We start from the raw sequence: 23,211 nt of genomic DNA, 5'->3' as shown, positions 1-23,211 counted from the left end.
CTGCCTTGTGGAATTTCAACTCTTTGTCCGTTTTTTCCCACAAGGCTGAAATATGTGCCCTCGCTTTGAAATAAGTAAGCAAGGTTAGTTTGTATTTCATCCAACAATCTGTGCTACAAATTATGGCTACAGTATATGCAATTTCATCCACTTTTTGAGATTGCCTTTCGCTTACGGCCACACCGGCCTGAGTACGCCTGATCTCGTCCGATCTCGGAAGCTAAGCAGGGTCGGGCCTGGTTAGTACTTGGATGGGAGACCGCCTGGGAATACCAGGTGCTGTAAGCTTTTTGTCACTGCCTTGTGGAATTTCAACTCTTTGTCCGTTTTTTCCCACAAGGCTGAAATATGTGCCCTCGCTTTGAAATAAGTAAGCAAGGTTAGTTTGTATTTCATCCAACAATCTGTGCTACAAATTATGGCTACAGTATATGCAATTTCATCCACTTTTTGAGATTGCCTTTCGCTTACGGCCACACCGGCCTGAGTACGCCTGATCTCGTCCGATCTCGGAAGCTAAGCAGGGTCGGGCCTGGTTAGTACTTGGATGGGAGACCGCCTGGGAATACCAGGTGCTGTAAGCTTTTTGTCACTGCCTTGTGGAATTTCAACTCTTTGTCCGTTTTTTCCCACAAGGCTGAAATATGTGCCCTCGCTTTGAAATAAGTAAGCAAGGTTAGTTTGTATTTCATCCAACAATCTGTGCTACAAATTATGGCTACAGTATATGCAATTTCATCCACTTTTTGAGATTGCCTTTCGCTTACGGCCACACCGGCCTGAGTACGCCTGATCTCGTCCGATCTCGGAAGCTAAGCAGGGTCGGGCCTGGTTAGTACTTGGATGGGAGACCGCCTGGGAATACCAGGTGCTGTAAGCTTTTTGTCACTGCCTTGTGGAATTTCAACTCTTTGTCCGTTTTTTCCCACAAGGCTGAAATATGTGCCCTCGCTTTGAAATAAGTAAGCAAGGTTAGTTTGTATTTCATCCAACAATCTGTGCTACAAATTATGGCTACAGTATATGCAATTTCATCCACTTTTTGAGATTGCCTTTCGCTTACGGCCACACCGGCCTGAGTACGCCTGATCTCGTCCGATCTCGGAAGCTAAGCAGGGTCGGGCCTGGTTAGTACTTGGATGGGAGACCGCCTGGGAATACCAGGTGCTGTAAGCTTTTTGTCACTGCCTTGTGGAATTTCAACTCTTTGTCCGTTTTTTCCCACAAGGCTGAAATATGTGCCCTCGCTTTGAAATAAGTAAGCAAGGTTAGTTTGTATTTCATCCAACAATCTGTGCTACAAATTATGGCTACAGTATATGCAATTTCATCCACTTTTTGAGATTGCCTTTCGCTTACGGCCACACCGGCCTGAGTACGCCTGATCTCGTCCGATCTCGGAAGCTAAGCAGGGTCGGGCCTGGTTAGTACTTGGATGGGAGACCGCCTGGGAATACCAGGTGCTGTAAGCTTTTTGTCACTGCCTTGTGGAATTTCAACTCTTTGTCCGTTTTTTCCCACAAGGCTGAAATATGTGCCCTCGCTTTGAAATAAGTAAGCAAGGTTAGTTTGTATTTCATCCAACAATCTGTGCTACAAATTATGGCTACAGTATATGCAATTTCATCCACTTTTTGAGATTGCCTTTCGCTTACGGCCACACCGGCCTGAGTACGCCTGATCTCGTCCGATCTCGGAAGCTAAGCAGGGTCGGGCCTGGTTAGTACTTGGATGGGAGACCGCCTGGGAATACCAGGTGCTGTAAGCTTTTTGTCACTGCCTTGTGGAATTTCAACTCTTTGTCCGTTTTTTCCCACAAGGCTGAAATATGTGCCCTCGCTTTGAAATAAGTAAGCAAGGTTAGTTTGTATTTCATCCAACAATCTGTGCTACAAATTATGGCTACAGTATATGCAATTTCATCCACTTTTTGAGATTGCCTTTCGCTTACGGCCACACCGGCCTGAGTACGCCTGATCTCGTCCGATCTCGGAAGCTAAGCAGGGTCGGGCCTGGTTAGTACTTGGATGGGAGACCGCCTGGGAATACCAGGTGCTGTAAGCTTTTTGTCACTGCCTTGTGGAATTTCAACTCTTTGTCCGTTTTTTCCCACAAGGCTGAAATATGTGCCCTCGCTTTGAAATAAGTAAGCAAGGTTAGTTTGTATTTCATCCAACAATCTGTGCTACAAATTATGGCTACAGTATATGCAATTTCTCCACTTTTTGACACAAAGATTATCTAAATTGGAAATGCAACAGCTGTTACGGCTCACTTTGACCGTGCCCAAGAGATACGCCTGAGTACGCCTGATCTCGTCCGATCTCGGAAGCTAAGCAGGGTCGGGCCTGGTTAGTACTTGGATGGGAGACCGCCTGGGAATACCAGGTGCTGTAAGCTTTTTGTCACTGCCTTGTGGAATTTCAACTCTTTGTCCGTTTTTTCCCACAAGGCTGAAATATGTGCCCTCGCTTTGAAATAAGTAAGCAAGGTTAGTTTGTATTTCATCCAACAATCTGTGCTACAAATTATGGCTACAGTATATGCAATTTCATCCACTTTTTGAGATTGCCTTTCGCTTACGGCCACACCGGCCTGAGTACGCCTGATCTCGTCCGATCTCGGAAGCTAAGCAGGGTCGGGCCTGGTTAGTACTTGGATGGGAGACCGCCTGGGAATACCAGGTGCTGTAAGCTTTTTGTCACTGCCTTGTGGAATTTCAACTCTTTGTCCGTTTTTTCCCACAAGGCTGAAATATGTGCCCTCGCTTTGAAATAAGTAAGCAAGGTTAGTTTGTATTTCATCCAACAATCTGTGCTACAAATTATGGCTACAGTATATGCAATTTCATCCACTTTTTGAGATTGCCTTTCGCTTACGGCCACACCGGCCTGAGTACGCCTGATCTCGTCCGATCTCGGAAGCTAAGCAGGGTCGGGCCTGGTTAGTACTTGGATGGGAGACCGCCTGGGAATACCAGGTGCTGTAAGCTTTTTGTCACTGCCTTGTGGAATTTCAACTCTTTGTCCGTTTTTTCCCACAAGGCTGAAATATGTGCCCTCGCTTTGAAATAAGTAAGCAAGGTTAGTTTGTATTTCATCCAACAATCTGTGCTACAAATTATGGCTACAGTATATGCAATTTCATCCACTTTTGAGATTGCCTTTCGCTTACGGCCACACCGGCCTGAGTACGCCTGATCTCGTCCGATCTCGGAAGCTAAGCAGGGTCGGGCCTGGTTAGTACTTGGATGGGAGACCGCCTGGGAATACCAGGTGCTGTAAGCTTTTTGTCACTGCCTTGTGGAATTTCAACTCTTTGTCCGTTTTTTCCCACAAGGCTGAAATATGTGCCCTCGCTTTGAAATAAGTAAGCAAGGTTAGTTTGTATTTCATCCAACAATCTGTGCTACAAATTATGGCTACAGTATATGCAATTTCATCCACTTTTTGAGATTGCCTTTCGCTTACGGCCACACCGGCCTGAGTACGCCTGATCTCGTCCGATCTCGGAAGCTAAGCAGGGTCGGGCCTGGTTAGTACTTGGATGGGAGACCGCCTGGGAATACCAGGTGCTGTAAGCTTTTTGTCACTGCCTTGTGGAATTTCAACTCTTTGTCCGTTTTTTCCCACAAGGCTGAAATATGTGCCCTCGCTTTGAAATAAGTAAGCAAGGTTAGTTTGTATTTCATCCAACAATCTGTGCTACAAATTATGGCTACAGTATATGCAATTTCATCCACTTTTTGAGATTGCCTTTCGCTTACGGCCACACCGGCCTGAGTACGCCTGATCTCGTCCGATCTCGGAAGCTAAGCAGGGTCGGGCCTGGTTAGTACTTGGATGGGAGACCGCCTGGGAATACCAGGTGCTGTAAGCTTTTTGTCACTGCCTTGTGGAATTTCAACTCTTTGTCCGTTTTTTCCCACAAGGCTGAAATATGTGCCCTCGCTTTGAAATAAGTAAGCAAGGTTAGTTTGTATTTCATCCAACAATCTGTGCTACAAATTATGGCTACAGTATATGCAATTTCATCCACTTTTTGAGATTGCCTTTCGCTTACGGCCACACCGGCCTGAGTACGCCTGATCTCGTCCGATCTCGGAAGCTAAGCAGGGTCGGGCCTGGTTAGTACTTGGATGGGAGACCGCCTGGGAATACCAGGTGCTGTAAGCTTTTTGTCACTGCCTTGTGGAATTTCAACTCTTTGTCCGTTTTTTCCCACAAGGCTGAAATATGTGCCCTCGCTTTGAAATAAGTAAGCAAGGTTAGTTTGTATTTCATCCAACAATCTGTGCTACAAATTATGGCTACAGTATATGCAATTTCATCCACTTTTGAGATTGCCTTTCGCTTACGGCCACACCGGCCTGAGTACGCCTGATCTCGTCCGATCTCGGAAGCTAAGCAGGGTCGGGCCTGGTTAGTACTTGGATGGGAGACCGCCTGGGAATACCAGGTGCTGTAAGCTTTTTGTCACTGCCTTGTGGAATTTCAACTCTTTGTCCGTTTTTTTCCCACAAGGCTGAAATATGTGCCCTCGCTTTGAAATAAGTAAGCAAGGTTAGTTTGTATTTCATCCAACAATCTGTGCTACAAATTATGGCTACAGTATATGCAATTTCATCCACTTTTGAGATTGCCTTTCGCTTACGGCCACACCGGCCTGAGTACGCCTGATCTCGTCCGATCTCGGAAGCTAAGTAGGGTCGGGCCTGGTTAGTACTTGGATGGGAGACCGCCTGGGAATACCAGGTGCTGTAAGCTTTTTGTCACTGCCTTGTGGAATTTCAACTCTTTGTCCGTTTTTTCCCACAAGGCTGAAATATGTGCCCTCGCTTTGAAATAAGTAAGCAAGGTTAGTTTGTATTTCATCCAACAATCTGTGCTACAAATTATGGCTACAGTATATGCAATTTCATCCACTTTTTGAGATTGCCTTTTGCTTACGGCCACACCGGCCTGAGTACGCCTGATCTCGTCCGATCTCGGAAGCTAAGCAGGGTCGGGCCTGGTTAGTACTTGGATGGGAGACCGCCTGGGAATACCAGGTGCTGTAAGCTTTTTGTCACTGCCTTGTGGAATTTCAACTCTTTGTCCGTTTTTTCCCACAAGGCTGAAATATGTGCCCTCGCTTTGAAATAAGTAAGCAAGGTTAGTTTGTATTTCATCCAACAATCTGTGCTACAAATTATGGCTACAGTATATGCAATTTCATCCACTTTTTGAGATTGCCTTTCGCTTACGGCCACACAGGCCTGAGTACGCCTGATCTCGTCCGATCTCGGAAGCTAAGCAGGGTCGGGCCTGGTTAGTACTTGGATGGGAGACCGCCTGGGAATACCAGGTGCTGTAAGCTTTTTGTCACTGCCTTGTGGAATTTCAACTCTTTGTCCGTTTTTTTCCCACAAGGCTGAAATATGTGCCCTCGCTTTGAAATAAGTAAGCAAGGTTAGTTTGTATTTCATCCAACAATCTGTGCTACAAATTATGGCTACAGTATATGCAATTTCATCCACTTTTTGAGATTGCCTTTCGCTTACGGTCACACTGGCCTGAGTACGCCTGATCTTGTCCGATCTCGGAAGCTAAGCAGGGTCGGGCCTGGTTAGTACTTGGATGGGAGACCGCCTGGGAATACCAGGTGCTGTAAGCTTTTTGTCACTGCCTTGTGGAATTTCAACTCTTTGTCCGTTTTTTCCCACAAGGCTGAAATATGTGCCCTCGCTTTGAAATAAGTAAGCAAGGTTAGTTTGTATTTCATCCAACAATCTGTGCTACAAATTATGGCTACAGTATATGCAATTTCATCCACTTTTTGAGATTGCCTTTTGCTTACGGCCACACCGGCCTGAGTACGCCTGATCTCGTCCGATCTCGGAAGCTAAGCAGGGTCGGGCCTGGTTAGTACTTGGATGGGAGACCGCCTGGGAATACCAGGTGCTGTAAGCTTTTTGTCACTGCCTTGTGGAATTTCAACTCTTTGTCCGTTTTTTCCCACAAGGCTGAAATATGTGCCCTCGCTTTGAAATAAGTAAGCAAGGTTAGTTTGTATTTCATCCAACAATCTGTGCTACAAATTATGGCTACAGTATATGCAATTTCATCCACTTTTTGAGATTGCCTTTCGCTTACGGCCACACCGGCCTGAGTACGCCTGATCTCGTCCGATCTCGGAAGCTAAGTAGGGTCGGGCCTGGTTAGTACTTGGATGGGAGACCGCCTGGGAATACCAGGTGCTGTAAGCTTTTTGTCACTGCCTTGTGGAATTTCAACTCTTTGTCCGTTTTTTCCCACAAGGCTGAAATATGTGCCCTCGCTTTGAAATAAGTAAGCAAGGTCAGTTTGTATTTCATCCAACAATCTGTGCTACAAATTATGGCTACAGTATATGCAATTTCATCCACTTTTTGAGATTGCCTTTTGCTTACGGCCACACCGGCCTGAGTACGCCTGATCTCGTCCGATCTCGGAAGCTAAGCAGGGTCGGGCCTGGTTAGTACTTGGATGGGAGACCGCCTGGGAATACCAGGTGCTGTAAGCTTTTTGTCACTGCCTTGTGGAATTTCAACTCTTTGTCCGTTTTTTCCCACAAGGCTGAAATATGTGCCCTCGCTTTGAAATAAGTAAGCAAGGTTAGTTTGTATTTCATCCAACAATCTGTGCTACAAATTATGGCTACAGTATATGCAATTTCATCCACTTTTTGAGATTGACTTTCGCTTACGGCCACACAGGCCTGAGTACGCCTGATCTCGTCCGATCTCGGAAGCTAAGCAGGGTCGGGCCTGGTTAGTACTTGGATGGGAGACCGCTTGGGAATACCAGGTGCTGTAAGCTTTTTGTCACTGCCTTGTGGAATTTCAACTCTTTGTCCGTTTTTTCCCACAAGGCTGAAATATGTGCCCTCGCTTTGAAATAAGTAAGCAAGGTTAGTTTGTATTTCATCCAACAATCTGTGCTACAAATTATGGCTACAGTATATGCAATTTCATCCACTTTTTGAGATTGCCTTTTGCTTACGGCCACACCGGCCTGAGTACGCCTGATCTCGTCCGATCTCGGAAGCTAAGCAGGGTCGGGCCTGGTTAGTACTTGGATGGGAGACCGCCTGGGAATACCAGGTGCTGTAAGCTTTTTGTCACTGCCTTGTGGAATTTCAACTCTTTGTCCGTTTTTTCCCACAAGGCTGAAATATGTGCCCTCGCTTTGAAATAAGTAAGCAAGGTTAGTTTGTATTTCATCCAACAATCTGTGCTACAAATTATGGCTACAGTATATGCAATTTCATCCACTTTTTGAGATTGCCTTTTGCTTACGGCCACACCGGCCTGAGTACGCCTGATCTCGTCCGATCTCGGAAGCTAAGCAGGGTCGGGCCTGGTTAGTACTTGGATGGGAGACCGCCTGGGAATACCAGGTGCTGTAAGCTTTTTGTCACTGCCTTGTGGAATTTCAACTCTTTGTCCGTTTTTTCCCACAAGGCTGAAATATGTGCCCTCGCTTTGAAATAAGTAAGCAAGGTTAGTTTGTATTTCATCCAACAATCTGTGCTACAAATTATGGCTACAGTATATGCAATTTCATCCACTTTTTGAGATTGCCTTTCGCTTACGGCCACACCGGCCTGAGTACTCCTGATCTCGTCCGATCTCGGAAGCTAAGTAGGGTCGGGCCTGGTTAGTACTTGGATGGGAGACCGCCTGGGAATACCAGGTGCTGTAAGCTTTTTGTCACTGCCTTGTGGAATTTCAACTCTTTGTCCGTTTTTTCCCACAAGGCTGAAATATGTGCCCTCGCTTTGAAATAAGTAAGCAAGGTTAGTTTGTATTTCATCCAACAATCTGTGCTACAAATTATGGCTACAGTATATGCAATTTCATCCACTTTTTGAGATTGCCTTTTGCTTACGGCCACACCGGCCTGAGTACGCCTGATCTCGTCCGATCTCGGAAGCTAAGCAGGGTCGGGCCTGGTTAGTACTTGGATGGGAGACCGCCTGGGAATACCAGGTGCTGTAAGCTTTTTGTCACTGCCTTGTGGAATTTCAACTCTTTGTCCGTTTTTTCCCACAAGGCTGAAATATGTGCCCTCGCTTTGAAATAAGTAAGCAAGGTTAGTTTGTATTTCATCCAACAATCTGTGCTACAAATTATGGCTACAGTATATGCAATTTCATCCACTTTTTGAGATTGCCTTTCGCTTACGGCCACACAGGCCTGAGTACGCCTGATCTCGTCCGATCTCGGAAGCTAAGCAGGGTCGGGCCTGGTTAGTACTTGGATGGGAGACCGCCTGGGAATACCAGGTGCTGTAAGCTTTTTGTCACTGCCTTGTGGAATTTCAACTCTTTGTCCGTTTTTTCCCACAAGGCTGAAATATGTGCCCTCGCTTTGAAATAAGTAAGCAAGGTTAGTTTGTATTTCATCCAACAATCTGTGCTACAAATTATGGCTACAGTATATGCAATTTCATCCACTTTTTGAGATTGCCTTTTGCTTACGGCCACACCGGCCTGAGTACGCCTGATCTCGTCCGATCTCGGAAGCTAAGCAGGGTCGGGCCTGGTTAGTACTTGGATGGGAGACCGCCTGGGAATACCAGGTGCTGTAAGCTTTTTGTCACTGCCTTGTGGAATTTCAACTCTTTGTCCGTTTTTTCCCACAAGGCTGAAATATGTGCCCTCGCTTTGAAATAAGTAAGCAAGGTTAGTTTGTATTTCATCCAACAATCTGTGCTACAAATTATGGCTACAGTATATGCAATTTCATCCACTTTTTGAGATTGCCTTTCGCTTACGGCCACACCGGCCTGAGTACGCCTGATCTCGTCCGATCTCGGAAGCTAAGTAGGGTCGGGCCTGGTTAGTACTTGGATGGGAGACCGCCTGGGAATACCAGGTGCTGTAAGCTTTTTGTCACTGCCTTGTGGAATTTCAACTCTTTGTCCGTTTTTTCCCACAAGGCTGAAATATGTGCCCTCGCTTTGAAATAAGTAAGCAAGGTTAGTTTGTATTTCATCCAACAATCTGTGCTACAAATTATGGCTACAGTATATGCAATTTCTTCCACTTTTTGAGTGACACAAAGATGCTTATCTAAATGGTGGAAATGCAACAGCTGTTAATCAGGCTCACTTTGACTTTACATAGTGCACCAAGAGATAGTTTCTTGCTTACGACACCGGCCTGAGTACGCCTGATCTCGTCCGATCTCGGAAGCTAAGTAGGGTCGGGCCTGGTTAGTACTTGGATGGGAGACCGCCTGGGAATACCAGGTGCTGTAAGCTTTTTGTCACTGCCTTGTGGAATTTCAACTCTTTGTCCGTTTTTTCCCACAAGGCTGAAATATGTGCCCTCGCTTTGAAATAAGTAAGCAAGGTTAGTTTGTATTTCATCCAACAATCTGTGCTACAAATTATGGCTACAGTATATGCAATTTCATCCACTTTTTGAGATTGCCTTTCGCTTACGGCCACACCGGCCTGAGTACACCTGATCTCGTCCGATCTCGGAAGCTAAGCAGGGTCGGGCCTGGTTAGTACTTGGATGGGAGACCGCCTGGGAATACCAGGTGCTGTAAGCTTTTTGTCACTGCCTTGTGGAATTTCAACTCTTTGTCCGTTTTTTCCCACAAGGCTGAAATATGTGCCCTCGCTTTGAAATAAGTAAGCAAGGTTAGTTTGTATTTCATCCAACAATCTGTGCTACAAATTATGGCTACAGTATATGCAATTTCATCCACTTTTTGAGATTGCCTTTTGCTTACGGCCACACCGGCCTGAGTACGCCTGATCTCGTCCGATCTCGGAAGCTAAGCAGGGTCGGGCCTGGTTAGTACTTGGATGGGAGACCGCCTGGGAATACCAGGTGCTGTAAGCTTTTTGTCACTGCCTTGTGGAATTTCAACTCTTTGTCCGTTTTTTCCCACAAGGCTGAAATATGTGCCCTCGCTTTGAAATAAGTAAGCAAGGTTAGTTTGTATTTCATCCAACAATCTGTGCTACAAATTATGGCTACAGTATATGCAATTTCATCCACTTTTTGAGATTGCCTTTCGCTTACGGCCACACCGGCCTGAGTACGCCTGATCTTGTCCGATCTCGGAAGCTAAGCAGGGTCGGGCCTGGTTAGTACTTGGATGGGAGACCGCCTGGGAATACCAGGTGCTGTAAGCTTTTTGTCACTGCCTTGTGGAATTTCAACTCTTTGTCCGTTTTTTCCCACAAGGCTGAAATATGTGCCCTCGCTTTGAAATAAGTAAGCAAGGTTAGTTTGTATTTCATCCAACAATCTGTGCTACAAATTATGGCTACAGTATATGCAATTTCATCCACTTTTTGAGATTGCCTTTCGCTTACGGCCACACCGGCCTGAGTACGCCTGATCTCGTCCGATCTCGGAAGCTAAGCAGGGTCGGGCCTGGTTAGTACTTGGATGGGAGACCGCCTGGGAATACCAGGTGCTGTAAGCTTTTTGTCACTGCCTTGTGGAATTTCAACTCTTTGTCCGTTTTTTCCCACAAGGCTGAAATATGTGCCCTCGCTTTGAAATAAGTAAGCAAGGTTAGTTTGTATTTCATCCAACAATCTGTGCTACAAATTATGGCTACAGTATATGCAATTTCATCCACTTTTTGAGATTGCCTTTCGCTTACGGCCACACCGGCCTGAGTACGCCTGATCTCGTCCGATCTCGGAAGCTAAGCAGGGTCGGGCCTGGTTAGTACTTGGATGGGAGACCGCCTGGGAATACCAGGTGCTGTAAGCTTTTTGTCACTGCCTTGTGGAATTTCAACTCTTTGTCCGTTTTTTCCCACAAGGCTGAAATATGTGCCCTCGCTTTGAAATAAGTAAGCAAGGTTAGTTTGTATTTCATCCAACAATCTGTGCTACAAATTATGGCTACAGTATATGCAATTTCATCCACTTTTTGAGATTGCCTTTTGCTTACGGCCACACTGGCCTGAGTACGCCTGATCTCGTCCGATCTCGGAAGCTAAGCAGGGTCGGGCCTGGTTAGTACTTGGATGGGAGACCGCCTGGGAATACCAGGTGCTGTAAGCTTTTTGTCACTGCCTTGTGGAATTTCAACTCTTTGTCCGTTTTTTCCCACAAGGCTGAAATATGTGCCCTCGCTTTGAAATAAGTAAGCAAGGTTAGTTTGTATTTCATCCAACAATCTGTGCTACAAATTATGGCTACAGTATATGCAATTTCATCCACTTTTTGAGATTGCCTTTCGCTTACGGCCACACCGGCCTGAGTACGCCTGATCTCGTCCGATCTCGGAAGCTAAGTAGGGTCGGGCCTGGTTAGTACTTGGATGGGAGACCGCCTGGGAATACCAGGTGCTGTAAGCTTTTTGTCACTGCCTTGTGGAATTTCAACTCTTTGTCCGTTTTTTCCCACAAGGCTGAAATATGTGCCCTCGCTTTGAAATAAGTAAGCAAGGTTAGTTTGTATTTCATCCAACAATCTGTGCTACAAATTATGGCTACAGTATATGCAATTTCATCCACTTTTTGAGATTGCCTTTCGCTTACGGCCACACCGGCCTGAGTACGCCTGATCTCGTCCGATCTCGGAAGCTAAGTAGGGTCGGGCCTGGTTAGTACTTGGATGGGAGACCGCCTGGGAATACCAGGTGCTGTAAGCTTTTTGTCACTGCCTTGTGGAATTTCAACTCTTTGTCCGTTTTTTCCCACAAGGCTGAAATATGTGCCCTCGCTTTGAAATAAGTAAGCAAGGTTAGTTTGTATTTCATCCAACAATCTGTGCTACAAATTATGGCTACAGTATATGCAATTTCTTCCACTTTTTGAGTGACACAAAGATGCTTATCTAAATGGTGGAAATGCAACAGCTGTTAATCAGGCTCACTTTGACTTTACATAGTGCACCAAGAGATAGTTTCTCGCTTACGGCCACAACGGCCTGATCTCGTCCGATCTCGGAAGCTAAGCAGGGTCGGGCCTGGTTAGTACTTGGATGGGAGACCGCCTGGGAATACCAGGTGCTGTAAGCTTTTTGTCACTGCCTTGTGGAATTTCAACTCTTTGTCCGTTTTTTCCCACAAGGCTGAAATATGTGCCCTCGCTTTGAAATAAGTAAGCAAGGTTAGTTTGTATTTCATCCAACAATCTGTGCTACAAATTATGGCTACAGTATATGCAATTTCATCCACTTTTTGAGATTGCCTTTCGCTTACGGCCACACCGGCCTGAGTACACCTGATCTCGTCCGATCTCGGAAGCTAAGCAGGGTCGGGCCTGGTTAGTACTTGGATGGGAGACCGCCTGGGAATACCAGGTGCTGTAAGCTTTTTGTCACTGCCTTGTGGAATTTCAACTCTTTGTCCGTTTTTTCCCACAAGGCTGAAATATGTGCCCTCGCTTTGAAATAAGTAAGCAAGGTTAGTTTGTATTTCATCCAACAATCTGTGCTACAAATTATGGCTACAGTATATGCAATTTCATCCACTTTTTGAGATTGCCTTTCGCTTACGGCCACACCGGCCTGAGTACGCCTGATCTCGTCCGATCTCAGAAGCTAAGCAGGGTCTGGCCTGGTTAGTACTTGGATGGGAGACCGCCTGGGAATACCAGGTGCTGTAAGCTTTTTGTCACTGCCTTGTGGAATTTCAACTCTTTGTCCGTTTTTTCCCACAAGGCTGAAATATGTGCCCTCGCTTTGAAATAAGTAAGCAAGGTTAGTTTGTATTTCATCCAACAATCTGTGCTACAAATTATGGCTACAGTATATGCAATTTCATCCACTTTTTGAGATTGCCTTTCGCTTACGGCCACACCGGCCTGAGTACGCCTGATCTTGTCCTATCTCGGAAGCTAAGCAGGGTCGGGCCTGGTTAGTACTTGGATGGGAGACCGCCTGGGAATACCAGGTGCTGTAAGCTTTTTGTCACTGCCTTGTGGAATTTCAACTCTTTGTCCGTTTTTTCCCACAAGGCTGAAATATGTGCCCTCGCTTTGAAATAAGTAAGCAAGGTTAGTTTGTATTTCATCCAACAATCTGTGCTACAAATTATGGCTACAGTATATGCAATTTCATCCACTTTTTGAGATTGCCTTTCGCTTACGGCCACACCGGCCTGAGTACGCCTGATTTCGTCCGATCTCGGAAGCTAAGCAGGGTCGGGCCTGGTTAGTACTTGGATGGGAGACCGCCTGGGAATACCAGGTGCTGTAAGCTTTTTGTCACTGCCTTGTGGAATTTCAACTCTTTGTCCGTTTTTTCCCACAAGGCTGAAATATGTGCCCTCGCTTTGAAATAAGTAAGCAAGGTTAGTTTGTATTTCATCCAACAATCTGTGCTACAAATTATGGCTACAGTATATGCAATTTCATCCACTTTTTGAGATTGCCTTTCGCTTACGGCTACACCGGCCTGAGTACGCCTGATCTCGTCCGATCTCGGAAGCTAAGTAGGGTCGGGCCTGGTTAGTACTTGGATGGGAGACCGCCTGGGAATACCAGGTGCTGTAAGTTTTTTGTCACTGCCTTGTGGAATTTCAACTCTTTGTCCGTTTTTTCCCACAAGGCTGAAATATGTGCCCTCGCTTTGAAATAAGTAAGCAAGGTTAGTTTGTATTTCATCCAACAATCTGTGCTACAAATTATGGCTACAGTATATGCAATTTCATCCACTTTTTGAGATTGCCTTTCGCTTACGGCCACACCGGCCTGAGTACACCTGATCTCGTCCGATCTCGGAAGCTAAGCAGGGTCGGGCCTGGTTAGTACTTGGATGGGAGACCGCCTGGGAATACCAGGTGCTGTAAGCTTTTTGTCACTGCCTTGTGGAATTTCAACTCTTTGTCCGTTTTTTCCCACAAGGCTGAAATATGTGCCCTCGCTTTGAAATAAGTAAGCAAGGTTAGTTTGTATTTCATCCAACAATCTGTGCTACAAATTATGGCTACAGTATATGCAATTTCATCCACTTTTTGAGATTGCCTTTCGCTTACGGCGATACCGGCCTGAGTACGCCTGATCTCGTCCGGTCTCGGAAGCTAAGCAGGGTCGGGCCTGGTTAGTACTTGGATGGGAGACCGCCTGGGAATACCAGGTGCTGTAAGCTTTTTGTCACTGCCTTGTGGAATTTCAACTCTTTGTCCGTTTTTTCCCACAAGGCTGAAATATGTGCCCTCGCTTTGAAATAAGTAAGCAAGGTTAGTTTGTATTTCATCCAACAATCTGTGCTACAAATTATGGCTACAGTATATGCAATTTCATCCACTTTTTGAGATTGCCTTTCGCTTACGGCCACACCGGCCTGAGTACGCCTGATCTTGTCCGATCTCGGAAGCTAAGCAGGGTCGGGCCTGGTTAGTACTTGGATGGGAGACCGCCTGGGAATACCAGGTGCTGTAAGCTTTTTGTCACTGCCTTGTGGAATTTCAACTCTTTGTCCGTTTTTTCCCACAAGGCTGAAATATGTGCCCTCGCTTTGAAATAAGTAAGCAAGGTTAGTTTGTATTTCATCCAACAATCTGTGCTACAAATTATGGCTACAGTATATGCAATTTCATCCACTTTTTGAGATTGCCTTTCGCTTACGGCCACACCGGCCTGAGTACGCCTGATCTCGTCCGATCTCGGAAGCTAAGCAGGGTCGGGCCTGGTTAGTACTTGGATGGGAGACCGCCTGGGAATACCAGGTGCTGTAAGCTTTTTGTCACTGCCTTGTGGAATTTCAACTCTTTGTCCGTTTTTTCCCACAAGGCTGAAATATGTGCCCTCGCTTTGAAATAAGTAAGCAAGGTTAGTTTGTATTTCATCCAACAATCTGTGCTACAAATTATGGCTACAGTATATGCAATTTCATCCACTTTTTGAGATTGCCTTTCGCTTGCGGCCACACTGGCCTGAGTACGCCTGATCTCGTCCGATCTCGGAAGCTAAGCAGGGTCGGGCCTGGTTAGTACTTGGATGGGAGACCGCCTGGGAATACCAGGTGCTGTAAGCTTTTTGTCACTGCCTTGTGGAATTTCAACTCTTTGTCCGTTTTTTCCCACAAGGCTGAAATATGTGCCCTCGCTTTGAAATAAGTAAGCAAGGTTAGTTTGTATTTCATCCAACAATCTGTGCTACAAATTATGGCTACAGTATATGCAATTTCATCCACTTTTTGAGATTGCCTTTCGCTTACGGCCACACCGGCCTGAGTACGCCTGATCTCGTCCGATCTCGGAAGCTAAGCAGGGTCGGGCCTGGTTAGTACTTGGATGGGAGACCGCCTGGGAATACCAGGTGCTGTAAGCTTTTTGTCACTGCCTTGTGGAATTTCAACTCTTTGTCCGTTTTTTCCCACAAGGCTGAAATATGTGCCCTCGCTTTGAAATAAGTAAGCAAGGTTAGTTTGTATTTCATCCAACAATCTGTGCTACAAATTATGGCTACAGTATATGCAATTTCATCCACTTTTTGAGATTGCCTTTCGCTTGCGGCCACACTGGCCTGAGTACGCCTGATCTCGTCCGATCTCGGAAGCTAAGCAGGGTCGGGCCTGGTTAGTACTTGGATGGGAGACCGCCTGGGAATACCAGGTGCTGTAAGCTTTTTGTCACTGCCTTGTGGAATTTCAACTCTTTGTCCGTTTTTTCCCACAAGGCTGAAATATGTGCCCTCGCTTTGAAATAAGTAAGCAAGGTTAGTTTGTATTTCATCCAACAATCTGTGCTACAAATTATGGCTACAGTATATGCAATTTCTTCCACTTTTTGAGTGACACAAAGATGCTTATCTAAATGGTGGAAATGCAACAGCTGTTAATCAGGCTCACTTTGACTTTACATGGTGCACCAAGAGATAGTTTCTTGCTTACGGCCACACCGGCCTGAGTACGCCTGATCTCGTCCGATCTCGGAAGCTAAGCAGGGTCGGGCCTGGTTAGTACTTGGATGGGAGACCGCCTGGGAATACCAGGTGCTGTAAGCTTTTTGTCACTGCCTTGTGGAATTTCAACTCTTTGTCCGTTTTTTCCCACAAGGCTGAAATATGTGCCCTCGCTTTGAAATAAGTAAGCAAGGTTAGTTTGTATTTCATCCAACAATCTGTGCTACAAATTATGGCTACAGTATATGCAATTTCATCCACTTTTTGAGATTGCCTTTTGCTTGCGGCCACACTGGCCTGAGTACGCCTGATCTCGTCCGATCTCGGAAGCTAAGCAGGGTTGGGCCTGGTTAGTACTTGGATGGGAGACCGCCTGGGAATACCAGGTGCTGTAAGCTTTTTGTCACTGCCTTGTGGAATTTCAACTCTTTGTCCGTTTTTTCCCACAAGGCTGAAATATGTGCCCTCGCTTTGAAATAAGTAAGCAAGGTTAGTTTGTATTTCATCCAACAATCTGTGCTACAAATTATGGCTACAGTATATGCAATTTCTTCCACTTTTTGAGTGACACAAAGATGCTTATCTAAATGGTGGAAATGCAACAGCTGTTAATCAGGCTCACTTTGACTTTACATGGTGCACCAAGAGATAGTTTCTTGCTTACGGCCACACCGGCCTGAGTACGCCTGATCTCGTCCGATCTCGGAAGCTAAGCAGGGTCGGGCCTGGTTAGTACTTGGATGGGAGACCGCCTGGGAATACCAGGTGCTGTAAGCTTTTTGTCACTGCCTTGTGGAATTTCAACTCTTTGTCCGTTTTTTCCCACAAGGCTGAAATATGTGCCCTCGCTTTGAAATAAGTAAGCAAGGTTAGTTTGTATTTCATCCAACAATCTGTGCTACAAATTATGGCTACAGTATATGCAATTTCATCCACTTTTTGAGATTTCCTTTCGCATGCGGCCACACTGGCCTGAGTACGCCTGATCTCGTCCGATCTCGGAAGCTAAGCAGGGTCGGGCCTGGTTAGTACTTGGATGGGAGACCGCCTGGGAATACCAGGTGCTGTAAGCTTTTTGTCACTGCCTTGTGGAATTTCAACTCTTTGTCCGTTTTTTCCCACAAGGCTGAAATATGTGCCCTCGCTTTGAAATAAGTAAGCAAGGTTAGTTTGTATTTCATCCAACAATCTGTGCTACAAATTATGGCTACAGTATATGCAATTTCATCCACTTTTTGAGATTGCCTTTTGCTTGCGGCCACACTGGCCTGAGTACGCCTGATCTCGTCCGATCTCGGAAGCTAAGCAGGGTCGGGCCTGGTTAGTACTTGGATGGGAGACCGCCTGGGAATACCAGGTGCTGTAAGCTTTTTGTCACTGCCTTGTGGAATTTCAACTCTTTGTCCGTTTTTTCCCACAAGGCTGAAATATGTGCCCTCGCTTTGAAATAAGTAAGCAAGGTTAGTTTGTATTTCATCCAACAATCTGTGCTACAAATTATGGCTACAGTATATGCAATTTCTTCCACTTTTTGAGTGACACAAAGATGCTTATCTAAATGGTGGAAATGCAACAGCTGTTAATCAGGCTCACTTTGACTTTACATGGTGCACCAAGAGATAGTTTCTTGCTTACGGCCACACCGGCCTGAGTACGCCTGATCTCGTCCGATCTCGGAAGCTAAGCAGGGTCGGGCCTGGTTAGTACTTGGATGGGAGACCGCCTGGGAATACCAGGTGCTGTAAGCTTTTTGTCACTGCCTTGTGGAATTTCAACTCTTTGTCCGTTTTTTCCCACAAGGCTGAAATATGTGCCCTCGCTTTGAAATAAGTAAGCAAGGTTAGTTTGTATTTCATCCAACAATCTGTGCTACAAATTAAGGCTACAGTATATGCAATTTCATCCACTTTTTGAGATTGCCTTGTGCATGCGGCCACACTGGCCTGAGTACGCCTGATCTCGTCCGATCTCGGAAGCTAAGCAGGGTCGGGCCTGGTTAGTACTTGGATGGGAGACCGCCTGGGAATACCAGGTGCTGTAAGCTTTTTGTCACTGCCTTGTGGAATTTCAACTCTTTGTCCGTTTTTTCCCACAAGGCTGAAATATGTGCCCTCGCTTTGAAATAAGTAAGCAAGGTTAGTTTGTATTTCATCCAACAATCTGTGCTACAAATTATGGCTACAGTATATGCAATTTCTTCCACTTTTTGAGTGACACAAAGATGCTTATCTAAATGGTGGAAATGCAACAGCTGTTAATCAGGCTCACTTTGACTTTACATGGTGCACCAAGAGATAGTTTCTCGCTTACGGCCACACCGGCCTGAGTACGCCTGATCTCGTCCGATCTCGGAAGCTAAGCAGGGTCGGGCCTGGTTAGTACTTGGATGGGAGACCGCCTGGGAATACCAGGTGCTGTAAGCTTTTTGTCACTGCCTTGTGGAATTTCAACTCTTTGTCCGTTTTTTTCCCACAAGGCTGAAATATGTACCCTCGCTTTGAAATAAGTAAGCAAGGTTAGTTTGTATTTCATCCAACAATCTGTGCTACAAATTATGGCTACAGTATATGCAATTTCTTCCACTTTTTGAGTGACACAAAGATGCTTATCTAAATGGTGGAAATGCAACAGCTGTTAATCAGGCTCACTTTGACTTTACATGGTGCACCAAGAGATAGTTTCTTGCTTACGGCCACACCGGCCTGAGTACGCCTGATCTCGTCCGATCTCGGAAGCTAAGCAGGGTCGGGCCTGGTTAGTACTTGGATGGGAGACCTTCTGGGAATACCAGGTGCTGTAAGCTTTTTGTCACTGCCTTGTGGAATTTCAACTCTTTGTCCGTTTTTTCCCACAAGGCTGAAATATGTGCCCTCGCTTTGAAATAAGTAAGCAAGGTTAGTTTGTATTTCATCCAACAATCTGTGCTACAAATTATGGCTACAGTATATGCAATTTCTTCCACTTTTTGAGTGACACAAAGATGCTTATCTAAATGGTGGAAATGCAACAGCTGTTAATCAGGCTCACTTTGACTTTACATGGTGCACCAAGAGATAGTTTCTTGCTTACGGCCACACCGGCCTGAGTACGCCTGATCTCGTCCGATCTCGGAAGCTAAGCAGGGTCGGGCCTGGTTAGTACTTGGATGGGAGACCGCCTGGGAATACCAGGTGCTGTAAGCTTTTTGTCACTGCCTTGTGGAATTTCAACTCTTTGTCCGTTTTTTCCCACAAGGCTGAAATATGTGCCCTCGCTTTGAAATAAGTAAGCAAGGTTAGTTTGTATTTCATCCAACAATCTGTGCTACAAATTATGGCTACAGTATATGCAATTTCATCCACTTTTTGAGATTGCCTTTCGCATGCGGCCACACTGGCCTGAGTACGCCTGATCTCGTCCGATCTCGGAAGCTAAGCACGGTCGGGCCTGGTTAGTACTTGGATGGGAGACCGCCTGGGAATACCAGGTGCTGTAAGCTTTTTGTCACTGCCTTGTGGAATTTCAACTCTTTGTCCGTTTTTTCCCACAAGGCTGAAATATGTGCCCTCGCTTTGAAATAAGTAAGCAAGGTTAGTTTGTATTTCATCCAACAATCTGTGCTACAAATTATGGCTACAGTATATGCAATTTCATCCACTTTTTGAGATTGCCTTTCGCTTGCGGCCACACTGGCCTGAGTACGCCTGATCTCGTCCGATCTCGGAAGCTAAGCAGGGTCGGGCCTGGTTAGTACTTGGATGGGAGACCGCCTGGGAATACCAGGTGCTGTAAGCTTTTTGTCACTGCCTTGTGGAATTTCAACTCTTTGTCCGTTTTTTCCCACAAGGCTGAAATATGTGCCCTCGCTTTGAAATAAGTAAGCAAGGTTAGTTTGTATTTCATCCAACAATCTGTGCTACAAATTATGGCTACAGTATATGCAATTTCTTCCACTTTTTGAGTGACACAAAGATGCTTATCTAAATGGTGGAAATGCAACAGCTGTTAATCAGGCTCACTTTGACTTTACATGGTGCACCAAGAGATAGTTTCTCGCTTACGGCCACACCGGCCTGAGTACGCCTGATCTCGTCCGATCTCGGAAGCTAAGCAGGGTCGGGCCTGGTTAGTACTTGGATGGGAGACCGCCTGGGAATACCAGGTGCTGTAAGCTTTTTGTCACTGCCTTGTGGAATTTCAACTCTTTGTCCGTTTTTTCCCACAAGGCTGAAATATGTGCCCTCGCTTTGAAATAAGTAAGCAAGGTTAGTTTGTATTTCATCCAACAATCTGTGCTACAAATTATGGCTACAGTATATGCAATTTCTTCCACTTTTTGAGTGACACAAAGATGCTTATCTAAATGGTGGAAATGCAACAGCTGTTAATCAGGCTCACTTTGACTTTACATGGTGCACCAAGAGATAGTTTCTAGCTTACGGCAACACCGGCCTGAGTACGCCTGATCTCGTCCGATCTCGGAAGCTAAGCAGGGTCGGGCCTGGTTAGTACTTGGATGGGAGACCGCCTGGGAATATCAGGTGCTGTAAGCTTTTTGTCACTGCCTTGTGGAATTTCAACTCTTTGTCCGTTTTTTCCCACAAGGCTGAAATATGTGCCCTCGCTTTGAAATAAGTAAGCAAGGTTAGTTTGTATTTCATCCAACAATCTGTGCTACAAATTATGGCTACAGTATATGCAATTTCATCCACTTTTTGAGATTGCCTTTCGCTTGCGGCCACACTGGCCTGAGTACGCCTGATCTCGTCCGATCTCGGAAGCTAAGCAGGGTCGGGCCTGGTTAGTACTTGGATGGGAGACCGCCTGGGAATACCAGGTGCTGTAAGCTTTTTGTCACTGCCTTGTGGAATTTCAACTCTTTGTCCGTTTTTTCCCACAAGGCTGAAATATGTGCCCTCGCTTTGAAATAAGTAAGCAAGGTTAGTTTGTATTTCATCCAACAATCTGTGCTACAAATTATGGCTACAGTATATGCAATTTCTTCCACTTTTTGAGTGACACAAAGATGCTTATCTAAATGGTGGAAATGCAACAGCTGTTAATCAGGCTCACTTTGACTTTACATGGTGCACCAAGAGATAGTTTCTAGCTTACGGCCACACCGGCCTGAGTACGCCTGATCTCGTCCGATCTCGGAAGCTAAGCAGGGTCGGGCCTGGTTAGTACTTGGATGGGAGACCGCCTGGGAATATCAGGTGCTGTAAGCTTTTTGTCACTGCCTTGTGGAATTTCAACTCTTTGTCCGTTTTTTCCCACAAGGCTGAAATATGTGCCCTCGCTTTGAAATAAGTAAGCAAGGTTAGTTTGTATTTCATCCAACAATCTGTGCTACAAATTATGGCTACAGTATATGCAATTTCATCCACTTTTTGAGATTGCCTTTCGCTTGCGGCCACACTGGCCTGAGTACGCCTGATCTCGTCCGATCTCGGAAGCTAAGCAGGGTCGGGCCTGGTTAGTACTTGGATGGGAGACCGCCTGGGAATACCAGGTGCTGTAAGCTTTTTGTCACTGCCTTGTGGAATTTCAACTCTTTGTCCGTTTTTTCCCACAAGGCTGAAATATGTGCCCTCGCTTTGAAATAAGTAAGCAAGGTTAGTTTGTATTTCATCCAACAATCTGTGCTACAAATTATGGCTACAGTATATGCAATTTCATCCACTTTTTGAGATTGCCTTTCGCTTGCGGCCACACTGGCCTGAGTACGCCTGATCTCGTCCGATCTCGGAAGCTAAGCAGGGTCGGGCCTGGTTAGTACTTGGATGGGAGACCGCCTGGGAATACCAGGTGCTGTAAGCTTTTTGTCACTGCCTTGTGGAATTTCAACTCTTTGTCCGTTTTTTCCCACAAGGCTGAAATATGTGCCCTCGCTTTGAAATAAGTAAGCAAGGTTAGTTTGTATTTCATCCAACAATCTGTGCTACAAATTATGGCTACAGTATATGCAATTTCTTCCACTTTTTGAGTGACACAAAGATGCTTATCTAAATGGTGGAAATGCAACAGCTGTTAATCAGGCTCACTTTGACTTTACATGGTGCACCAAGAGATAGTTTCTCGCTTACGGCCACACCGGCCTGAGTACGCCTGATCTCGTCCGATCTCGGAAGCTAAGCAGGGTCGGGCCTGGTTAGTACTTGGATGGGAGACCGCCTGGGAATACCAGGTGCTGTAAGCTTTTTGTCACTGCCTTGTGGAATTTCAACTCTTTGTCCGTTTTTTCCCACAAGGCTGAAATATGTGCCCTCGCTTTGAAATAAGTAAGCAAGGTTAGTTTGTATTTCATCCAACAATCTGTGCTACAAATTATGGCTACAGTATATGCAATTTCTTCCACTTTTTGAGTGACACAAAGATGCTTATCTAAATGGTGGAAATGCAACAGCTGTTAATCAGGCTCACTTTGACTTTACATGGTGCACCAAGAGATAGTTTCTAGCTTACGGCAACACCGGCCTGAGTACGCCTGATCTCGTCCGATCTCGGAAGCTAAGCAGGGTCGGGCCTGGTTAGTACTTGGATGGGAGACCGCCTGGGAATATCAGGTGCTGTAAGCTTTTTGTCACTGCCTTGTGGAATTTCAACTCTTTGTCCGTTTTTTCCCACAAGGCTGAAATATGTGCCCTCGCTTTGAAATAAGTAAGCAAGGTTAGTTTGTATTTCATCCAACAATCTGTGCTACAAATTATGGCTACAGTATATGCAATTTCATCCACTTTTTGAGATTGCCTTTCGCTTGCGGCCACACTGGCCTGAGTACGCCTGATCTCGTCCGATCTCGGAAGCTAAGCAGGGTCGGGCCTGGTTAGTACTTGGATGGGAGACCGCCTGGGAATACCAGGTGCTGTAAGCTTTTTGTCACTGCCTTGTGGAATTTCAACTCTTTGTCCGTTTTTTCCCACAAGGCTGAAATATGTGCCCTCGCTTTGAAATAAGTAAGCAAGGTTAGTTTGTATTTCATCCAACAATCTGTGCTACAAATTATGGCTACAGTATATGCAATTTCTTCCACTTTTTGAGTGACACAAAGATGCTTATCTAAATGGTGGAAATGCAACAGCTGTTAATCAGGCTCACTTTGACTTTACATGGTGCACCAAGAGATAGTTTCTAGCTTACGGCCACACCGGCCTGAGTACGCCTGATCTCGTCCGATCTCGGAAGCTAAGCAGGGTCGGGCCTGGTTAGTACTTGGATGGGAGACCGCCTGGGAATATCAGGTGCTGTAAGCTTTTTGTCACTGCCTTGTGGAATTTCAACTCTTTGTCCGTTTTTTCCCACAAGGCTGAAATATGTGCCCTCGCTTTGAAATAAGTAAGCAAGGTTAGTTTGTATTTCATCCAACAATCTGTGCTACA

At 45.6% G+C, this 23,211-nt stretch overlaps 69 non-coding genes and 4 pseudogenes across 69 annotated transcripts; all 73 read left to right on the top strand.

Annotated features, from left to right (window-relative positions):
* Positions 1-169: 169 nt before the first annotated feature.
* Positions 170-288, top strand: LOC118952264. The gene has a single exon (XR_005043322.1). It is a non-coding gene; the product is annotated as a 5S ribosomal RNA (ribosomal RNA).
* A 177-nt stretch (positions 289-465) lies between these two features.
* LOC118952703 lies at positions 466-584 on the top strand. Its single transcript, XR_005043732.1, has one exon. It is a non-coding gene; the product is annotated as a 5S ribosomal RNA (ribosomal RNA).
* Positions 585-761: 177 nt separating this feature from the next.
* LOC118952702 lies at positions 762-880 on the top strand. Its single transcript, XR_005043731.1, has one exon. It is a non-coding gene; the product is annotated as a 5S ribosomal RNA (ribosomal RNA).
* Positions 881-1,057: 177 nt separating this feature from the next.
* On the top strand, positions 1,058-1,176 carry LOC118952701. The gene has a single exon (XR_005043730.1). It is a non-coding gene; the product is annotated as a 5S ribosomal RNA (ribosomal RNA).
* A 177-nt stretch (positions 1,177-1,353) lies between these two features.
* Positions 1,354-1,472, top strand: LOC118952700. The gene has a single exon (XR_005043729.1). It is a non-coding gene; the product is annotated as a 5S ribosomal RNA (ribosomal RNA).
* A 177-nt stretch (positions 1,473-1,649) lies between these two features.
* Positions 1,650-1,768, top strand: LOC118952699. The gene has a single exon (XR_005043728.1). It is a non-coding gene; the product is annotated as a 5S ribosomal RNA (ribosomal RNA).
* Positions 1,769-1,945: 177 nt separating this feature from the next.
* LOC118952697 lies at positions 1,946-2,064 on the top strand. Its single transcript, XR_005043726.1, has one exon. It is a non-coding gene; the product is annotated as a 5S ribosomal RNA (ribosomal RNA).
* A 513-nt stretch (positions 2,065-2,577) lies between these two features.
* On the top strand, positions 2,578-2,696 carry LOC118952690. The gene has a single exon (XR_005043725.1). It is a non-coding gene; the product is annotated as a 5S ribosomal RNA (ribosomal RNA).
* A 177-nt stretch (positions 2,697-2,873) lies between these two features.
* LOC118952679 lies at positions 2,874-2,992 on the top strand. The gene has a single exon (XR_005043724.1). It is a non-coding gene; the product is annotated as a 5S ribosomal RNA (ribosomal RNA).
* A 176-nt stretch (positions 2,993-3,168) lies between these two features.
* LOC118952668 lies at positions 3,169-3,287 on the top strand. Its single transcript, XR_005043723.1, has one exon. It is a non-coding gene; the product is annotated as a 5S ribosomal RNA (ribosomal RNA).
* A 177-nt stretch (positions 3,288-3,464) lies between these two features.
* On the top strand, positions 3,465-3,583 carry LOC118952657. Its single transcript, XR_005043717.1, has one exon. It is a non-coding gene; the product is annotated as a 5S ribosomal RNA (ribosomal RNA).
* A 177-nt stretch (positions 3,584-3,760) lies between these two features.
* Positions 3,761-3,879, top strand: LOC118952646. Its single transcript, XR_005043706.1, has one exon. It is a non-coding gene; the product is annotated as a 5S ribosomal RNA (ribosomal RNA).
* A 177-nt stretch (positions 3,880-4,056) lies between these two features.
* LOC118952635 lies at positions 4,057-4,175 on the top strand. The gene has a single exon (XR_005043695.1). It is a non-coding gene; the product is annotated as a 5S ribosomal RNA (ribosomal RNA).
* Positions 4,176-4,351: 176 nt separating this feature from the next.
* LOC118952624 lies at positions 4,352-4,470 on the top strand. Its single transcript, XR_005043684.1, has one exon. It is a non-coding gene; the product is annotated as a 5S ribosomal RNA (ribosomal RNA).
* Positions 4,471-4,647: 177 nt separating this feature from the next.
* Positions 4,648-4,766, top strand: LOC118952551. The gene has a single exon (XR_005043611.1). It is a non-coding gene; the product is annotated as a 5S ribosomal RNA (ribosomal RNA).
* Positions 4,767-4,943: 177 nt separating this feature from the next.
* Positions 4,944-5,062, top strand: LOC118952613. The gene has a single exon (XR_005043673.1). It is a non-coding gene; the product is annotated as a 5S ribosomal RNA (ribosomal RNA).
* A 177-nt stretch (positions 5,063-5,239) lies between these two features.
* Positions 5,240-5,358, top strand: LOC118952637. Its single transcript, XR_005043697.1, has one exon. It is a non-coding gene; the product is annotated as a 5S ribosomal RNA (ribosomal RNA).
* A 178-nt stretch (positions 5,359-5,536) lies between these two features.
* Positions 5,537-5,655, top strand: LOC118952662. The gene has a single exon (XR_005043721.1). It is a non-coding gene; the product is annotated as a 5S ribosomal RNA (ribosomal RNA).
* A 177-nt stretch (positions 5,656-5,832) lies between these two features.
* On the top strand, positions 5,833-5,951 carry LOC118952602. Its single transcript, XR_005043662.1, has one exon. It is a non-coding gene; the product is annotated as a 5S ribosomal RNA (ribosomal RNA).
* Positions 5,952-6,128: 177 nt separating this feature from the next.
* On the top strand, positions 6,129-6,247 carry LOC118952550. The gene has a single exon (XR_005043610.1). It is a non-coding gene; the product is annotated as a 5S ribosomal RNA (ribosomal RNA).
* Positions 6,248-6,424: 177 nt separating this feature from the next.
* LOC118952590 lies at positions 6,425-6,543 on the top strand. The gene has a single exon (XR_005043650.1). It is a non-coding gene; the product is annotated as a 5S ribosomal RNA (ribosomal RNA).
* A 177-nt stretch (positions 6,544-6,720) lies between these two features.
* LOC118952647 lies at positions 6,721-6,839 on the top strand. Its single transcript, XR_005043707.1, has one exon. It is a non-coding gene; the product is annotated as a 5S ribosomal RNA (ribosomal RNA).
* A 177-nt stretch (positions 6,840-7,016) lies between these two features.
* On the top strand, positions 7,017-7,135 carry LOC118952579. Its single transcript, XR_005043639.1, has one exon. It is a non-coding gene; the product is annotated as a 5S ribosomal RNA (ribosomal RNA).
* A 177-nt stretch (positions 7,136-7,312) lies between these two features.
* On the top strand, positions 7,313-7,431 carry LOC118952568. The gene has a single exon (XR_005043628.1). It is a non-coding gene; the product is annotated as a 5S ribosomal RNA (ribosomal RNA).
* A 177-nt stretch (positions 7,432-7,608) lies between these two features.
* Positions 7,609-7,727, top strand: LOC118952552. Its single transcript, XR_005043612.1, has one exon. It is a non-coding gene; the product is annotated as a 5S ribosomal RNA (ribosomal RNA).
* A 177-nt stretch (positions 7,728-7,904) lies between these two features.
* On the top strand, positions 7,905-8,023 carry LOC118952557. Its single transcript, XR_005043617.1, has one exon. It is a non-coding gene; the product is annotated as a 5S ribosomal RNA (ribosomal RNA).
* A 177-nt stretch (positions 8,024-8,200) lies between these two features.
* Positions 8,201-8,319, top strand: LOC118952636. The gene has a single exon (XR_005043696.1). It is a non-coding gene; the product is annotated as a 5S ribosomal RNA (ribosomal RNA).
* Positions 8,320-8,496: 177 nt separating this feature from the next.
* Positions 8,497-8,615, top strand: LOC118952546. The gene has a single exon (XR_005043606.1). It is a non-coding gene; the product is annotated as a 5S ribosomal RNA (ribosomal RNA).
* Positions 8,616-8,792: 177 nt separating this feature from the next.
* On the top strand, positions 8,793-8,911 carry LOC118952549. The gene has a single exon (XR_005043609.1). It is a non-coding gene; the product is annotated as a 5S ribosomal RNA (ribosomal RNA).
* Positions 8,912-9,171: 260 nt separating this feature from the next.
* Positions 9,172-9,287, top strand: LOC118952689 (annotated as a pseudogene).
* A 177-nt stretch (positions 9,288-9,464) lies between these two features.
* LOC118952698 lies at positions 9,465-9,583 on the top strand. The gene has a single exon (XR_005043727.1). It is a non-coding gene; the product is annotated as a 5S ribosomal RNA (ribosomal RNA).
* Positions 9,584-9,760: 177 nt separating this feature from the next.
* On the top strand, positions 9,761-9,879 carry LOC118952535. The gene has a single exon (XR_005043595.1). It is a non-coding gene; the product is annotated as a 5S ribosomal RNA (ribosomal RNA).
* Positions 9,880-10,056: 177 nt separating this feature from the next.
* On the top strand, positions 10,057-10,175 carry LOC118952572. The gene has a single exon (XR_005043632.1). It is a non-coding gene; the product is annotated as a 5S ribosomal RNA (ribosomal RNA).
* Positions 10,176-10,352: 177 nt separating this feature from the next.
* On the top strand, positions 10,353-10,471 carry LOC118952524. The gene has a single exon (XR_005043584.1). It is a non-coding gene; the product is annotated as a 5S ribosomal RNA (ribosomal RNA).
* A 177-nt stretch (positions 10,472-10,648) lies between these two features.
* On the top strand, positions 10,649-10,767 carry LOC118952513. The gene has a single exon (XR_005043572.1). It is a non-coding gene; the product is annotated as a 5S ribosomal RNA (ribosomal RNA).
* Positions 10,768-10,944: 177 nt separating this feature from the next.
* LOC118952545 lies at positions 10,945-11,063 on the top strand. Its single transcript, XR_005043605.1, has one exon. It is a non-coding gene; the product is annotated as a 5S ribosomal RNA (ribosomal RNA).
* A 177-nt stretch (positions 11,064-11,240) lies between these two features.
* On the top strand, positions 11,241-11,359 carry LOC118952548. The gene has a single exon (XR_005043608.1). It is a non-coding gene; the product is annotated as a 5S ribosomal RNA (ribosomal RNA).
* A 177-nt stretch (positions 11,360-11,536) lies between these two features.
* On the top strand, positions 11,537-11,655 carry LOC118952547. The gene has a single exon (XR_005043607.1). It is a non-coding gene; the product is annotated as a 5S ribosomal RNA (ribosomal RNA).
* A 260-nt stretch (positions 11,656-11,915) lies between these two features.
* LOC118952695 lies at positions 11,916-12,024 on the top strand (annotated as a pseudogene).
* A 177-nt stretch (positions 12,025-12,201) lies between these two features.
* On the top strand, positions 12,202-12,320 carry LOC118952596. The gene has a single exon (XR_005043656.1). It is a non-coding gene; the product is annotated as a 5S ribosomal RNA (ribosomal RNA).
* Positions 12,321-12,497: 177 nt separating this feature from the next.
* Positions 12,498-12,616, top strand: LOC118952558. Its single transcript, XR_005043618.1, has one exon. It is a non-coding gene; the product is annotated as a 5S ribosomal RNA (ribosomal RNA).
* A 177-nt stretch (positions 12,617-12,793) lies between these two features.
* LOC118952681 lies at positions 12,794-12,912 on the top strand (annotated as a pseudogene).
* Positions 12,913-13,089: 177 nt separating this feature from the next.
* Positions 13,090-13,208, top strand: LOC118952553. The gene has a single exon (XR_005043613.1). It is a non-coding gene; the product is annotated as a 5S ribosomal RNA (ribosomal RNA).
* A 177-nt stretch (positions 13,209-13,385) lies between these two features.
* LOC118952644 lies at positions 13,386-13,504 on the top strand. The gene has a single exon (XR_005043704.1). It is a non-coding gene; the product is annotated as a 5S ribosomal RNA (ribosomal RNA).
* Positions 13,505-13,681: 177 nt separating this feature from the next.
* Positions 13,682-13,800, top strand: LOC118952485. Its single transcript, XR_005043544.1, has one exon. It is a non-coding gene; the product is annotated as a 5S ribosomal RNA (ribosomal RNA).
* Positions 13,801-13,977: 177 nt separating this feature from the next.
* LOC118952544 lies at positions 13,978-14,096 on the top strand. Its single transcript, XR_005043604.1, has one exon. It is a non-coding gene; the product is annotated as a 5S ribosomal RNA (ribosomal RNA).
* Positions 14,097-14,273: 177 nt separating this feature from the next.
* On the top strand, positions 14,274-14,392 carry LOC118952571. Its single transcript, XR_005043631.1, has one exon. It is a non-coding gene; the product is annotated as a 5S ribosomal RNA (ribosomal RNA).
* Positions 14,393-14,569: 177 nt separating this feature from the next.
* LOC118952502 lies at positions 14,570-14,688 on the top strand. The gene has a single exon (XR_005043561.1). It is a non-coding gene; the product is annotated as a 5S ribosomal RNA (ribosomal RNA).
* A 177-nt stretch (positions 14,689-14,865) lies between these two features.
* Positions 14,866-14,984, top strand: LOC118952625. Its single transcript, XR_005043685.1, has one exon. It is a non-coding gene; the product is annotated as a 5S ribosomal RNA (ribosomal RNA).
* Positions 14,985-15,161: 177 nt separating this feature from the next.
* LOC118952491 lies at positions 15,162-15,280 on the top strand. The gene has a single exon (XR_005043550.1). It is a non-coding gene; the product is annotated as a 5S ribosomal RNA (ribosomal RNA).
* Positions 15,281-15,457: 177 nt separating this feature from the next.
* On the top strand, positions 15,458-15,576 carry LOC118952623. The gene has a single exon (XR_005043683.1). It is a non-coding gene; the product is annotated as a 5S ribosomal RNA (ribosomal RNA).
* Positions 15,577-15,836: 260 nt separating this feature from the next.
* LOC118952479 lies at positions 15,837-15,955 on the top strand. The gene has a single exon (XR_005043538.1). It is a non-coding gene; the product is annotated as a 5S ribosomal RNA (ribosomal RNA).
* Positions 15,956-16,132: 177 nt separating this feature from the next.
* Positions 16,133-16,251, top strand: LOC118952556. Its single transcript, XR_005043616.1, has one exon. It is a non-coding gene; the product is annotated as a 5S ribosomal RNA (ribosomal RNA).
* A 260-nt stretch (positions 16,252-16,511) lies between these two features.
* On the top strand, positions 16,512-16,630 carry LOC118952468. The gene has a single exon (XR_005043527.1). It is a non-coding gene; the product is annotated as a 5S ribosomal RNA (ribosomal RNA).
* A 177-nt stretch (positions 16,631-16,807) lies between these two features.
* On the top strand, positions 16,808-16,926 carry LOC118952661. Its single transcript, XR_005043720.1, has one exon. It is a non-coding gene; the product is annotated as a 5S ribosomal RNA (ribosomal RNA).
* Positions 16,927-17,103: 177 nt separating this feature from the next.
* LOC118952622 lies at positions 17,104-17,222 on the top strand. The gene has a single exon (XR_005043682.1). It is a non-coding gene; the product is annotated as a 5S ribosomal RNA (ribosomal RNA).
* Positions 17,223-17,482: 260 nt separating this feature from the next.
* Positions 17,483-17,601, top strand: LOC118952457. Its single transcript, XR_005043516.1, has one exon. It is a non-coding gene; the product is annotated as a 5S ribosomal RNA (ribosomal RNA).
* A 177-nt stretch (positions 17,602-17,778) lies between these two features.
* On the top strand, positions 17,779-17,897 carry LOC118952660. Its single transcript, XR_005043719.1, has one exon. It is a non-coding gene; the product is annotated as a 5S ribosomal RNA (ribosomal RNA).
* A 260-nt stretch (positions 17,898-18,157) lies between these two features.
* On the top strand, positions 18,158-18,276 carry LOC118952446. Its single transcript, XR_005043505.1, has one exon. It is a non-coding gene; the product is annotated as a 5S ribosomal RNA (ribosomal RNA).
* A 261-nt stretch (positions 18,277-18,537) lies between these two features.
* On the top strand, positions 18,538-18,656 carry LOC118952512. Its single transcript, XR_005043571.1, has one exon. It is a non-coding gene; the product is annotated as a 5S ribosomal RNA (ribosomal RNA).
* A 260-nt stretch (positions 18,657-18,916) lies between these two features.
* On the top strand, positions 18,917-19,035 carry LOC118952435. Its single transcript, XR_005043494.1, has one exon. It is a non-coding gene; the product is annotated as a 5S ribosomal RNA (ribosomal RNA).
* Positions 19,036-19,212: 177 nt separating this feature from the next.
* LOC118952682 lies at positions 19,213-19,331 on the top strand (annotated as a pseudogene).
* Positions 19,332-19,508: 177 nt separating this feature from the next.
* LOC118952621 lies at positions 19,509-19,627 on the top strand. Its single transcript, XR_005043681.1, has one exon. It is a non-coding gene; the product is annotated as a 5S ribosomal RNA (ribosomal RNA).
* Positions 19,628-19,887: 260 nt separating this feature from the next.
* LOC118952424 lies at positions 19,888-20,006 on the top strand. The gene has a single exon (XR_005043483.1). It is a non-coding gene; the product is annotated as a 5S ribosomal RNA (ribosomal RNA).
* A 260-nt stretch (positions 20,007-20,266) lies between these two features.
* Positions 20,267-20,385, top strand: LOC118952570. Its single transcript, XR_005043630.1, has one exon. It is a non-coding gene; the product is annotated as a 5S ribosomal RNA (ribosomal RNA).
* Positions 20,386-20,562: 177 nt separating this feature from the next.
* Positions 20,563-20,681, top strand: LOC118952620. The gene has a single exon (XR_005043680.1). It is a non-coding gene; the product is annotated as a 5S ribosomal RNA (ribosomal RNA).
* A 260-nt stretch (positions 20,682-20,941) lies between these two features.
* LOC118952542 lies at positions 20,942-21,060 on the top strand. The gene has a single exon (XR_005043602.1). It is a non-coding gene; the product is annotated as a 5S ribosomal RNA (ribosomal RNA).
* A 177-nt stretch (positions 21,061-21,237) lies between these two features.
* On the top strand, positions 21,238-21,356 carry LOC118952619. The gene has a single exon (XR_005043679.1). It is a non-coding gene; the product is annotated as a 5S ribosomal RNA (ribosomal RNA).
* A 177-nt stretch (positions 21,357-21,533) lies between these two features.
* On the top strand, positions 21,534-21,652 carry LOC118952618. Its single transcript, XR_005043678.1, has one exon. It is a non-coding gene; the product is annotated as a 5S ribosomal RNA (ribosomal RNA).
* A 260-nt stretch (positions 21,653-21,912) lies between these two features.
* Positions 21,913-22,031, top strand: LOC118952413. The gene has a single exon (XR_005043472.1). It is a non-coding gene; the product is annotated as a 5S ribosomal RNA (ribosomal RNA).
* A 260-nt stretch (positions 22,032-22,291) lies between these two features.
* Positions 22,292-22,410, top strand: LOC118952569. Its single transcript, XR_005043629.1, has one exon. It is a non-coding gene; the product is annotated as a 5S ribosomal RNA (ribosomal RNA).
* Positions 22,411-22,587: 177 nt separating this feature from the next.
* On the top strand, positions 22,588-22,706 carry LOC118952617. The gene has a single exon (XR_005043677.1). It is a non-coding gene; the product is annotated as a 5S ribosomal RNA (ribosomal RNA).
* Positions 22,707-22,966: 260 nt separating this feature from the next.
* On the top strand, positions 22,967-23,085 carry LOC118952541. The gene has a single exon (XR_005043601.1). It is a non-coding gene; the product is annotated as a 5S ribosomal RNA (ribosomal RNA).
* The last annotated feature ends 126 nt before the right edge of the window (positions 23,086-23,211 follow it).

Source organism: Oncorhynchus mykiss, unplaced genomic scaffold (genome assembly GCF_013265735.2).
Source record: "Oncorhynchus mykiss isolate Arlee unplaced genomic scaffold, USDA_OmykA_1.1 un_scaffold_355, whole genome shotgun sequence".
NCBI classification, from domain to species: Eukaryota; Metazoa; Chordata; class Actinopteri; order Salmoniformes; family Salmonidae; genus Oncorhynchus; species Oncorhynchus mykiss.
Note: the sequence above shows the minus strand (reverse complement) of the source record. Positions and strands in the feature narration are given on the sequence as shown.